Source organism: Bos javanicus, chromosome 14 (assembly GCF_032452875.1).
Source record: "Bos javanicus breed banteng chromosome 14, ARS-OSU_banteng_1.0, whole genome shotgun sequence".
Taxonomy (NCBI): Eukaryota; Metazoa; Chordata; class Mammalia; order Artiodactyla; family Bovidae; genus Bos; species Bos javanicus.
Genome location: NC_083881.1, coordinates 19,232,331 through 19,247,101, shown reverse-complemented (window position 1 = coordinate 19,247,101; position 14,771 = coordinate 19,232,331).

The following is a 14,771-nucleotide window of genomic DNA, read 5'->3' as shown; positions in this document are numbered from 1 at the left end:
ATGAAGCTATTAAAGTGTTCCACTCAATATGCCAGCAAATTTGGAAAACTTAGCAGTGGCCACAGGCCTGGAAAAGGTCAGTTTTCATTCCAATCCCAAAGAAAGGCAATGCCAAAGAATGTTCAGTTTATCACACAATTGTACTCATCTCACATGCTAGCAAAGTAATGCTCAAAATTCTCCAAGCCAGGCTTCAAGAGTACGTGAACTGTGAACTTCCAGATGTTCAAGCTGGATTTAGAAAATGGAGAGGAAGCAGAGATCAAATTCCAACATCTGTTGGATCATCAAAAAAGCAAGAGAGTTCCAGAAAAACATCTACTTCTGCTTTATTGAGTACACCAAAGCCTTTGACTGTGTGGATCACACAAACTGTGGAAAATTCTTCAAGAGATGGGAATAGTAGATTACCTTACCTGCCTCCTGTATTACCTTACCTGACCTGTATGCAGGTCAAGAAGCAACAGTTAGAACCAGACATGGAACAACGGACTGGTTCAAAATTGGGAAAGGAGTATGACAAGGCTGTATATTGTCACCCTGCTAATTTAACTTCTTTGCAGAGTACATCATTCAAAACGCCAGGCTGGATGAATTGCAAGCTGAAATCAAGATTGCCAGGGGAAATACTAACAACCTCAGATATGCAGATGACACTACCCTAAAGGCAGAAAGCAAAGAGAAACTAAAAAGCCTCTTGATGAAAGTGAAAGAGAAAAGTGAAAAAGCTGGCTTAAAACTCAACATTCAAAAAACCAAGATTGTGGCATCTTGTTCCTTTACTTAAAGGCAAATAGATGGGTAAAAGTGGAAACAGTGATTTCTTGGGCTCTAAAATCCCTATGGACAGTGACTGCAGCCATGGAATTAAGAGATGCTTGCTCCTTGGAAGAAAAGCTTTGACTAACCTAGACAGTGTATTAAACAGCAGAGACATCACTTTGCTGACAAAGATCCTATGGTTTTTCCAGTAGTCATGTGTGGATGTGAGAGACGGACCAAAAAGAAGTCTGATGCTTTAAAACAGTCATGCTGGAGAAGACTCTTGAGAGTCGTTTGGACAGCAAGGAGATCAAACCAGTTAATAATAAAGGAAATCTACCCTGAATATTTAGTGGAAAGACTGTTGCTGAAGCTGAATCTCCAATACTTTGAATACCTTATGCAAAGAACCAACTCATTTTAATGAGTCTTTTAGACCCTGATGCTGGGAAAGATTGAGGGCAGGAGGAGAAGAGGGTGACAGAGGATGAGATGGTTCATGGCATCTTTGATTCAGCGAACATGAGTTTGAGCAAATTCCAGGAAACAGTGAAGGACAGGAAAGCCTGGCATGATGCAGCCCATGGGGTCACAAAGACTCAGACATGCCTTAGTGACAGAACCAGAGAATTTCAAAGCCCATGAGAGACATCTTAAAGAAAGAGGGGAAAGGAAAACATTTTACTCATCTGTTCTCTTTAATTTATGGAGAAAAGTTTACAAATGATGGCCATATACCAGGCACTAGATAGATGCTGGGCCTGTGACAGGGCAAGTCATGTCTCTCCAATGAGCTGAGTAAGCCAACTATTCAATACTTGGCCCAATGTATGTCTAAAAGGCTACTGAGAATGGGTAAGAAAGATGTGCAGCTTGGGAGATGAAACTTGAACTATACCTGAAAGAATGGACTAGGGAGCAGAAAAAGACAGGTAGGTGGGACATCTGCAAAATCAGGAAAAGATGAAAGGACAAAGCCACAACCATGCTGGGAGCAGAGGGCAGGTGGCTTCTCAGGGACAGTGCTTGTGTACCATGATGGGACTAGTGGACTTCTCTGGAGGCCATAAAGAGTAATAAAAGGAACTTCAGCAGAAAACTGAAAGATGGCTACAAAGCTCCTACCAAGACCACCAGAGACTGATCACATGAAACTATTCAACTTTCTGAGTAAAAGTGAGCATCACCTCCAGGAAATCTTGATAACATCTCAAAGCGAGAGTGAGGGCAGGGTGCTGAAAGGTTTCAGATGGTTCTGGGGAAGGTTTGGGCAGCAAGGACCCGCCAGAATTTGTAAACCAAGGGAGTTGCTGGCACAGTCTCATTTTTGGAATCCTTGAGTCTTTGTGGAACCCCTGAACTAAGGGCTTATCTTGGAATATACAGACCTGAAATAGCTTGTGTTAAGCCAATTTGAGCTTGAGGTAGTTTTTCTTGTCATGTCGTAGTTTGAGACAGTTTATCAGTTTTGAGATTCACACTGTTAGTTTTATAAATTGTGGTTTCTGTTTCATTTCTCATTATTTTGCATTTTAAAAAGATCATCAAGAAGTAGTATGAGGAAGGGATCATATGGGGATAGACAAGAGGCAAGGAGACTTTGAGACTGTAGAGTAACACAAAACACCTAAAGGACAAGGTGGAACCATGGAGCAGTGAGCAGGTGACGGGTGAGGAGTAATACAGAGCAACTGTAGCAAGTTGTGGAAACCAAATAATTTGCGGGAGAGGAATAGGGCAGGATGAGAGAGAGGGAAAATTTGGGAGTGATACCCGCCTGCCAGCTTCGATGGATGGGGAGGGGAAAAAAGCTTGGAAAAATATAAATAAGTTCAAGGTGGAACTGTTGCCTGTGGACATCTGGGTGCTGCTCCGAGGACACTCACTTATTTTCCAACAATCATTTCTTGAGAACTCTCATGTGCCTGGTTCACTTCTAGTTACTGGGATAGATTAGTGCTTTGTCTCCTGCAAAACACCCAGATCTCTGTTCATGTGTAGCTTATATTTTAATAAGAGGAGATGAACAATAAACACAACCAGTGAATTATATGGTGTGTTAGAAGGTGACGAATGTTGTAACGAAGAGAGTAAGAAAGGTAAAGGAATTTGGGTGTGGTAGGGAAAGACCCAGAGAAGGCAGTGGCACCCCACTCCAGTACTCTTGCCTGGAAAATCCCATGGGCGGAGGAGCCTGGTAGGCTGCAGTCCATGGGGTTGCGAAGAGTCGGACACGACTGAGCGACTTCACTTTCACTTTTCACTTTCCTGCGTTGGAGAAGGAAATGGCAACCCACTCCAGTGTTCTTGCCTGAAGAATCCCAGGGACGGGGGAGCCTGGTGGGCTGCCATCTATGGGGTCACACAGAGTCGGACACGACTGAAGCGACTTAGCAACTTAGTAGTAGCAGGGAAAGACCTGGGTGGTAATTTTAAATGGGTACTAAGGGTGGGCCTCTGGGAAGGAGACCTTTCTGAGAAAAGACTTGATAGAAGTTAGGAGCACTCCATGAAGTGCTGGCAGGCAAAATATAGGATACCCAGTCACAGCTGAATTTCAAATAAGTAGGGAGTAATTTTTTCATGTCAGTATGTCCCATGCAATATTTGGGACATAGTTAAATAAGTTATTTGTTTATCTGAAATGAAAATTTAACTGGGCATCTTGTATTTTTATTTGCTAAGTCAGGCAGCATGATTCCAGGCAGAGAGAATATTCCATGCAAAGCCTCTAAGAAAGGAGTGTGTCAAGGAAAATCAAAGGCCTGTGTGGCCAGTTCCATGTGGGTGGGGATGGGGTGGGTACGTGAGCTGAAAGGGCCACTATGGGGTCATGGCTTTAAAAGGGATGAAATGGGCAGCTGCTGCAGGGCTGAAGGCAGAGGGGTCAGAACTGCCCTGCTTGTTAACAGGATCACTCTGGCTGTTGAGTGAGACTAAACTGTAAGGGAGAAAGGGGGGAAGCAGGGTAACCCCTGGGTGACCTCTGGAAAGGGACTGTGTGTGCAGAAAGGTGGGTGGTCAAGATTCCTTAGCTTTTCTGTACTTCAGAAGAATATTTTAAATTTAAGAAAAAGGAAAGGAAGAGACTAGGTTTGTTTGTGATTTCATGGGCATTTGTCTTGCTGTCTCAAAATAAATAAATAAATAGACACAGACCAAAATCTCCTCTCCAGGAGTCTGCAAACACTTTTTATAAAGAGCTAGATGGTAAATCTCTTTTAGGTTTTACAGGCCAAGTTGCAAAATTGAAGGTATTAAGGATATATCTACATGACAAGAGAGAAATAAATTTCCATAAGATTTCATAAACAAAAGCTAAGCATGATGTTTTACAATACAGGAGCACTAATGGAAAGAATGGTAGTATTTGGGGGATGACATTTTGCTTAGTTGGGGTTAAAAGTTACTGTTTCCTGTCATCAAAATTGATTGCAAGTGTTCATCTATTACCGCCGACCTATAATAAGATTTCACATATTTTACCTTTGAGAAATTTTTTTTCACACAAGTGAATACTAGCAAATACTGACCTCTAAAGATATGGTATTAATTGAGAGTATTTACCATTTGGGAGACTTTTATAGAATTCTGCTATATTCTCCTCTTGATGTCTGCCTTTTAGCATGTCATTACAATGCAGATTATCACTTCCAATCAAAAGTTAGGTGGAAGCCCATCAATGTCTCAGGTAAATGGATTTTGCAATAAGGACATTTTCTTTACACTTTCGTTGCAGTCCAAAAAAATATTGTTACAACTGTAGTTTCAGTTCAGAATGTATACTTACACAAATTTGTATGGGAATAGAGTTTGCACCTGTTTTTCTTTTTTTGGTTTTTAAAATTTATCTATCTTTAATTGAAGGATAATTGCTTTACAGAATTTTGTTGGTTTCTGCCAAACGTCAACATGAATCAGCCATAGGTATACATATGTCCCTTCCCTCTTGAACCTCCCTCCCACATCCCTTCCCATCCCACCCCTCTAGGTTGTTACAGAGCCCCTGTTTGAATTCTCTGAGTCATACAGCAAATTCGCATTGGTTATTTATTTTACATACAGTAATGTAAGTTTCTATGTTACTCTCTCTATACATCTCACCCTCTCCCTCCTCCCCCCAAACCTTGACTGTGTCCATAATTTTTGATAGCACAGGAGGTACATAAAGCAACTTGCCTTTACTTGTGATTTAAACATTAGCTGTTGTCTAATTTGCTTTACTACAGTATAAATTTTACACACAAGCTCTATATTTCCTTAGAGTTTTAGGTCGATTTCACTAAGAAACATTATCAAATCTGTAACCAAAGCTAACTTTCAAATTCAACCCATGGTTAATAATAGTGATTATCTTAGAAAAAAATTCAATTCAGCCCTGAGCTCAAAAAAAAAAAAAACCAAAAAACCAAAACATTAACACTTTATAATTGCTAACCTATTGAATTGCTATGTGGTTGAGAAAGTTAGGATATTCAGTTTTTCTCCTGACAAAAATTCACGAAAGTAATAAAGGTTAAGTCCAAATGAGGGTCACTGCTGACTCTACTGGTTCAATAATACATGATAGATTCCAATGTTTTTTGCAAAGTCCCTGCTGTTGAATAACAAAACGACTGACCATTCACATCAAAGGGTTTGTATTTTCAGAAGTTTTGCAAATTTGTCCAACTAAGCCTTTTTTTGCTCCACAAATGTTTTTACCATCATCTACTGTAAAGCAGCTTAACAATTTGCATTCAGGTAGTACTGAATTTGTGTTTTCTGAACCTTTTTGAAAATGTCCCTGCTCCACACACACACTAGTTACAGTGTAACTCAGGTGCTTCAAACTCAGTACTGGTTTCTCAAATAAGCAACACCTATCAAGCAACCCCATTAGGCTTATCAAAGGCCAAAGAGTATCACTTGAAAACATTTGCCCTATTTTAATTAGCCATTAATGTTGCTCACAATGTCCTCAGCCCTTCAAGAAAGTTATAGTTGAATGACCAATAGTCTTAAACTAGTTTATTTTCAGGTACTGCAGTAAATCAATCTAATTAACTCACCATTAGTAACTTGTTTGTCCAACACTTGGAGACTTACTTTAGTTGCAGCCTCATTTTTATTTTTGTGAAGAAATTGTGCTCTGATGAGCCATTTCATTTTAAAATTTCTAATTTTTTTTCTGACTCGTCTTCCTGTAAGTTGGGAATGCTGTGGTGAGTGCTTAGTCTCATAAGGTCAACACTTTATTCTTTTTAGCCCAGTTGCTGTTGTATAATAAACACAATGCTTTGCCATCTAATTGGATAACAAAATAATTGACACTTCAATGTGCTTTAAAAATAAAACATGAAGTCCACTCTTCTTTCTTTCTCTTAATGTGATGGGTATGTACCAATAATAAAAGCAAATATAATGTCACAGTACATGGCACTGGGACAAATGTCTAGTTGCAACTGAGTTGGTTACATTTTGAGTGCACCAGGCAGCTTTCCAAAGTGGGTAACTGAGACATTATGGCTCTGTCTCAATTACCCAACTCTGTGTATTTTTCAATTCTATTGTGTTGAACTTGCCGCTTTTTTTTCATATTGAGAAGATGACATTGCCCCAAGAGCCAAATATAAATGGGAACTGAAAAGAAAAAATAAATAAACAAATAAAATTTTCCTTTAGTTCTTCTTTATCCTCTATTTCTTTGCTGGAGATTTTCCTTTTTTTTTTTTTTTTAATGTATGTTGATCATGTTGATGACTGGTCCTTGAAATATTTTTAGGATGACTCCTTTAATATCCTTGTCATCTTGGTATTGGCATCTATTGTCTTTTCTAATTCAGGTTGAGATTTCCCCATTTTTTGGAAAGAGGAGTGATTTTCAACTGAAATCTGGACATTCTGGGTATTATGTTATGAGACTGAGTCTTTTAAAAGAATTTTATTTATTTAGTAATTTTTGGCTACTCTGGGTTTTCACTGCTGCTCAGGAGTTTTCTCTAGTTGCAGTGAGCAGGGGTTACTTTCTAGGTGTGGAACACAGGTACTAGAGCACATGGGCTCAGCAGTTTCAGTTCTCAGGCTCCAGAGTGTGGGCTCAGTAGTTCTGGTGCTTGGGCTTCATTGCTGTGCAGTATGTGAGATCTTCCTGGATTGAACCAGCATCCCCTGCATGCAAGGAAGACTCTTAACCACTGGACCACCAGGGAAGACTGAGACTGTCTTTTTACATCTTGCATTTCAATTGGCCTCCTGACACCACTCCAGTAGTGCCATCTCCTTCAGTCAGTTCAGTTGCTCAGTCGTGTCCGACTCTTTGCAGCCCCATGAATCGCAGCACGCCAGGCCTCCCTGTCCGTCACCAACTCCTGGAGTTCACTCAAACTCATATCCATTGAGTCGGTGATGCCATCCAGCCATCCTCTGTCATCCCCTTCTCCTCCTGCCCCTAATCCCTCCCAGCATCAGAGTCTTTTCCAATGAGTCAACTCTTCGCATGAGGTGGCCAAAGTATTGGAGTTTTAGCTTTAGCATCAGTCCTTCCAATGAACACCCAGGACTGATCTCCTTTAGAATGCACTGGTTGGATCTCCTTGCAGTCCAAGGGACTCTCAGGAGTTTTCTCCAACACCACAGTTCAAAAGCATCAGTTCTTCGACGTTCAGCTTTCCTCACAGTCCAACTCTCACATCCATACATGACCACTGGAAAAACCATAGCTTTGACTAGACAGACCTTTGTTGGCAAAGTAATGTCTCTGCTTTTTAATATGCTGTCTAGGTTGGTCATAACTTTCCTTCCAAGGAGTAAGCGTCTTTTAATTTCATGGCTGCAGTCACCATCTGCAGTGATTTTGGAGCCCAGAAAAATAAAGTCTGACACTGTTTCCACTGTTTCCCCATCTATTTCCCATGAAGTGATGGGACCAGATGCCATGATCTTCGTTTTCTGAATGTTGAGCTTTAAGCCAATCTTTTCCCTCTCCTCTTTCACTTTCATCAAGAGGCTTTTTAGTTCCTCTTCACTTTCTGCCATAAGGGTGGTGTCATCTGCATATCTGAGGTGATTGATATTTCTCCTGGCAATCTTGATTCCAGCTTGTGCTTCTTCCAGCCCAGCGTTTCTCATGATGTACTCTGCGTAGATGTTAAATAAGCAGGGTGACAATATACAGCCTTGACGTACTCCTTTTCCTATTTGGAACCAGTCTGTTGTTCCATGTCCAGTTCTAACTGTTGCTTCCTGACCTGCATATAGGTTTCTCAAGAGGCCGGTCAGGTGGTCTGGTATTCCCATCTCTTTCAGAATTTTCCACAGTTTATTGTGATCCACACAGTCAAAGGCTTTGGCATAGTCAATAAAGCAGAAATAGATGTTTTTCTGGAACTCTCTTGCTTTTTTGATGATCCAGCAGATGTTGGCGATTTGATCTCTGGTTCCTCTGCCTTTTCTAAAACCAGTTTGAACATCTGGAAGTTCACGGTTCATGTATTGCTGAAGCCTGGCTTGGAGAATTTTGAGCATTACTTTACTAGCGTGTGAGATGAGTGCAATTGTGCAGTAGTTTGAGCATTCTTTGGCATTGCCTTTCTTTGGGATTGGAATGAAAACTGACCTTTCCAGTCCTGTGGCCACTGCTGTTTTCCAAATTTGCTGGCATATTGAGTGCAGCACTTTCACAGCATCATTTTTCAGGATTTGAAATAGCTCAACTGGTATTCCATCATCTCCACTAGCTTTGTTTGTAGTGATGCTTTCTAAGGCCCACTTGACTTCACATTCCAGGATGTCTGGCTCTAAGTGAGCAATCACGCCATCGTGATTATCTGGGTCATGAAGATCTTTTTTGTACAGTTCTTCTGTGTATTCTTGCCACCTCTTCTTAATATCTTCTGCTTCTGTTATGTCCCTACCATTTCTGTCCTCTATCTAGCCCATCTTTGCATGAAATGTTCCCTTGGTATCTCTAATTTTCTTGAAGAGATCGCTAATCTTTCCCATTCTGTTGTTTTCCTCTACTTTTTTGCATTGATCATTGAGGAAGGCTTTCTTATCTCCCCTTGCTATTTTTTGGAACTCTGCATTCAGATGCTTATATCTTTCCTTTTCTCCTTTGCTTTTCGCTTCTCTTCTTTTCACAGCTATTTGTAAGGCCTCCCTAGACAGCCGTTTTGCTTAGTGCTAGGTGATGAGGCAGGATGTGTGAAGTCTATGTTCCCACTGACTTCCTGCTGATGTCAAGACCCAAATAAAATTCACGTTCACTGTTATTTCTTTAATTTCTGAATATTGATCTGTGGATAAGGGAAATAATATAATTTTCAAGAGTAATAGGCTAGTTGTACTGGAGTTATTCAAAGCTTTCACAGTGGATTTATCAGAAGTCTTTCCAAGCTTTGTGGAAATTTCAGAAAACTAATTGTGCTGCCAGGAACCACAGTGGACCCACTATAGACAGGCGGGGCACACTGACCTTGGGATGAGTCAGAATCATCTTTCTGAAGCAAAGGACCGTTTCTAAAGCAACAGGAGAGAGAAACAAGAACTGACATTTTAATTCTTTCAAGAGACATGAAAGTTAGGACTTCAATATGGTATAAATTTGTTAAAAGCACATAAACTTGGACCTAGATGCAAGTATATCCAACTGCATGAAACAAAACAAAAAAACTTGCAATGTTAATCAAAACATAAAATGTACTTAATGGTGTTACTACCAGTGCTCGTCTCTGTAGGAAGGCATATCTGTCCTTTGACTATTCTCCTCCAACTGTGTTGTAAGGTGCATGGGTATTTTTAAAAAGAAAAAGATACAGTAATTTGTACATTTAAAATCCACACACAGTGTGTAGTTTGTGTAAAGAAATGCTCAGGTCTCACAGAAAGTGAGAGAGAAGAGATGAGGAGGCTTGATCTGAGGTATACTGGTCCCATTGGTAACAGACAGGCCTGGGTAGCAGACAGTGCATTATACTCCTCCACATCATTGCACTATTTAAAAGTCTTATTTTTAAATTAAAATGCTATGTGTTCATTTTTTACATTTACACAATAAAACTGAGTAAAGTTGGGGAGCCCAGCCTGGAACTCTGTGACAACCTAGAGGGGTGAGATGGGAGAGGAGAGGGAAGTTCAAGAGGGAGGGGTATATATTATGTGTGTGTGTATATATATATATATATATGTATATATATGTATATGTATATATATATACATATATATATATGTCTTATGGGAGGGGTATATATATATTATGACTGATTTGCATTGTTTTATGGCAGAAACCAAAGTAACATTGTGTATCAATTATCCTCCAACTAAAGAAAAGTGTGTAAAGTAGTGAAATTTTGCTTCTCATGTACACAATCCATTGTCCCCCTTTTAACCCATGGAATAGTCTAAAATAGGGCTTCCCTTGTGGCTCACCTTGCAAAGAATCTACTGGCAACGTGGGAGACCTGGGTTCAATCCCTGGGTTGGGAAGATCCCCTGGAGAAGGGAAAGGCTACCCACTCCAGTATTCTGGCCTGGAGAATTCCATGGACTGTATAGTCCAGGGGGTTTCAAAGACTCAGACACTACTGAGTGAGTTTCACTTACTTTAGTCTAAAATAAACATTTTAAAATCTTTTAGCAAGATAGCCATTTTTAGCAAGTAAAAATTTAAGTTGACCACTCAACATGTAAAAGATAAATTGGGGAGATCTAATGACCCCTCCGGAGAAGGCAATGGCAACCCATCCCAGTACTCTTGCCCGGAAAATCTCATGGGCAGAGGAGCCTGGTGGGCTGCAGTCCATGGAGTCACGAAGAGTCGGACACGACTGAGCGACTTCACTTTCACTTTTCACTTTCCTGCATTGGAGAAGGAAATGGCAACCCACTCCAGTGTTTTTGCCTGGAGAATCCCAGGGACAGCAGAGCCTGGTGGGCTGCCGTCTGTGGGGTCGCACAGAGTCAGACACAACTGAAGCGACTTAGCAGCGGTCGCAGCAGCAATGACCCCTCCACGCTTCCCACGTAGTGCTAGTGGTAAAAGAATCTGCCTGCCAATGCAGGGAACATAAGAGATGTGGGTTTGATCCCTGGGGGAAGATCCCCTAGAGGAAGGCATGGTAACCCACTCCAGTATTCTTGCCTGGAGGATCCCCATGGACAGAGGCACCTGGCAGGCTACAGTCTGTAGGGTCACAAAGAGTCAGATACAACTGAAGTGATTTAGCACGCACTGTGACCCCTCCACTCCCTCTGGATAGTGTCAGAAAGACCTTGGGGAACATAGTGCTCATTCATCCAATTAGTATGAATTAATTACAAGCTCTGTGCTATGTGATACAGATACACAGAGAACATTGTGTACAGTATCTTTTAGCAGAGAGACACATAAACAGCTACATGCATATATTTCAGCTGGTGAAAACACTCAGGGCAAAAATAAACTTGGGTGAATGAGACAGGGTGAGATGGTCTGGGCAGTGGCAGCACATGGGGAGCTTCTTCAGGGAGGGCCTCTCTTGCAGTGATGTTTGAGCAAAGACTGAGAGGGATGGGACAGCAATTCCATGGACATCTGGGGAGAAGTGTCTCAGGTGGAAAACACAAGTGCAGAAGCTCTGGTGAGAAAGTTCTCTGCATTTAAGGGACAGCAAAAGGACAGGCCTGGTGAAGGCGAATTCTGAGAGGAAGCCCAGGCACATGGTGGTGGGCATGAAGGCCACTTGAGGCCTTTAGCCTCTATTCCTACAGAGTTGGGGGCCAGAGGAGAGCTTTGAGTTGAAGAGAAATATAATGCCTCTTACATCCTGAGTGAACCATCTGGCCACTGTGTAGGGATCAGTATATGGGTTGAAGTCAGGCTGAGAAAATGAGCCTGTGGAGGGCTAGTGCACTACTCAAGTGATGGAAGGTGCTACTGCCTTACCCAGGCCAAGGGAGCAGTGGAGGAGGCACTGAAAAGGGGGTAGATTCCATAGTATGTGCCACCAGACTGGATGTGAGAGTAACAAGAAAGAGAAGAGTCTGGGATGACTCCAAGGTTTGGGTGTTTCCAAAGTGCTGGTAATGAGAAGAGCTGGCTGGTGCACAGTTCACAAGAGCAGGCCCCACCACTGAAGACACACACACACACACACACACACACACACCACCTTTTATATGTTTGTCACTAACTCTCACTCTCTGATTAATACAAAATGCTTAACAGAAAAGACACATGCCACAAGTAAGTCAACAAGTGAACAGTAGTGATTGTTTTGTTATTTTTATATATGATACTGTTGACCTTGTTACTTTCTGTACTCAGTTGATGCATTAGCCTTTATTCCTAATCAAGAGAACTAAGTTTGAACTACACAGTTTTCTCTAATTTTCATTAAATCAGAGAAAAAGAATAGAACTCTAGCTCAATGTCTATCTCACTGAGATAAATTTAAATGGGAAAAACTACTAAATAATAGAACACTCCACTTGAAGTAGCTTAAACAGTAAGGGCACGTGATATTTCTCACTACAAGGAATTTGGGAACAGGCAATTACAGGAGGGTTCATCATTGGCTTGACCTTGTTACCAGACCAAACTTGGATCTGCTTGCATGTGTATAATAAAGCTAATCTACAAATATGGGTTGTGGTAAAGGAAAGAACAGCAATTATTGCAAGGCACCCAAAATGGGGCCAAGCAAGGAGAACGGGCAGCTCACCCACAAAAGACCCAAGATCCTCAAAGTCTTTCAGGGAAAGGTTTCTAAAGGTAAGGTAAGGGAGAGGTCAAGGGGTATGTGGATTTTGGCTTTCTTCTGATAGGTTGGTGGTATGGTGACAAGGAGGTATTTTGGAAGTTAACATAATCAGTTTTCTGATTCCAAGCCATCTGGGGTCTATGTGCTTGTATTCAGCATACAGCTAACTCCTTCTATCTCATGGGGGTTTTAGTATCTGCAAAACAACTCAAGAATATGACTCATAAGGTTATCAGCTGATTTTTCAGTAGAAGTTATGTACTTCAAAAGTGAGTTGCAGGATATACTTAAAGTGATGAAGGGAAAATTTACAACCAAGAATACTATACCAGCAAGGCTCTCATTCAGATTCAACAGAGAAATCAAAAGTTTTTCAGACAAGCAAAAACAGAGAATTCAGGACCACCAAGCCAGGTTTACAACAAATGCTAAAGGAACTTCTCTAAGTGGGAAACACAAGAGAAAGGAACTAAAGAGGAAGGGAAGAAACAAGGCCTACAAAGCAAACTCAAAGCAATTAACAAAATGGCAATAGGAATATACATATTGATAACTGCCTTATATGCAAATGGATTAAATTCTCCAACCAAAATATGTAGGCTGGGTGAATGGATATATAAACAGGAACCATATATATGCTGTCTACATGAGATCCACTTCATATCTGAGGACATATACAGACTGAAAATGAGGGAATGGAGAAAGATATTCCATAGAAATGGAAATCAAAACAAAGTTGGAGTGCTTGCATGTGTGCTCAGTTGTGTCCAATTTATTGCAACCCATGGACTGTAGCCTGCCAGGCTCATCTGTCCATGGAATTTTCCAGGCAAGAATACTGGAGTGGTTTGTCATTTCCTTCTCCAGGAGATCTTCCCAACTCAGGGATTGAACCCACATTTCCTGTATCTCCTGCATTGGCGGGCAGATTCTTCACCATTGCACCACCTGCAATACTCATATCAGACAAAATAGGGGTGGGATGGGGTGGGAGATGGGAGGGAAGTTCAAAAGGGAGAGGATATATATATATATATATACCTATAGCTGATTCATGTTGAGGTTTGACAAAATTCTGTAAAGCAATTATCCTTCAATTAAAAAATAAATTAAAAAAAAACAAAAAACAGACTTCAAAGTAAAGACCATTCAAATGTACTACATACATTCATCAAGGGATGAATCCAAGAAGACATAACAATTATAAATATATATGAACCCAAAATAGGAGCCCCTCAATATATAAGGCAAATGCTAACAGCTGATGCGAAGAACTGACTCATTTGAAAAGACCCTGATGCTGGGAAAGATTGAGGGCAGAAGAAGAAGGGGATGACAGAGGATGAGATGGTTGGATGGCATCACCGACTCAATGGACATGAGTTTGGGTAAACTCCAGGAGTTGGTGATGGACAGGGAGGACTGGCATGGTGCAATCCATGGGGTTGCAAAGAGTCAGACACGACTGAGCGACTGAACTAAACTGAACAGCTATAAAAGGGGAAACTGACACTAATACAATAATAATGGGGGACTGTAATACTTCACCTTCTGGTGGCTCAGTGGTAAAGAATCTGCCTAGAGACTGAAGAACAACCAAAATCTAAGGTTAGTGGAAGGAAATAAATCCTAAAGTTCAGAGCAGAAAAAATAAAATGGAGACAAAGGAAACAATAGCAAAGATCAGTGAAACTAAAAGCTGGTTCTTTGAGAAGATAAATCTTTAGCCAGATTCATCAAGAAAAAAAAAAGTGGAAGAGGAATCAAATCAATAAAATTAGAAATGAAAAAGGAGAAGTCACATTTGATACCATGGAAATACAAAGGATCATAGACTATTATCAGCAAATATATGCCAATAAAATGGACAACCTAGAAGAAAAGGACACATTCTTAGAAAGGTACAACCCTCTAAGACTGAACCAGGAAGAAGTTGAAAATATGAACAGACCAATCACAAGTAGTGAAATTGAAACTGTGATCTGAAATCTTTCAAAAAGCAAAAGCCCAGGACCAGATGGCTTCACATGAATTCTGTCAAACATTTAGAGAATTAACACCTACCCTTCTCAAACTCTTCCTAAAAATTGCAGAGGAAGGAACACCCCCAAACTCATTCTATGAGGTCATCATTATTACCCTGATACAAAAACCAGACAAAGATATCACACAAAAAAAGAAAATAACAAGCCAGTATCACTGATGAACATAGATGCAAAAATCCTCAACAAAATACTAGCAAACTGAATCCAAAAGCACATTAAAAGGATCATACACCATGCTGAAGTG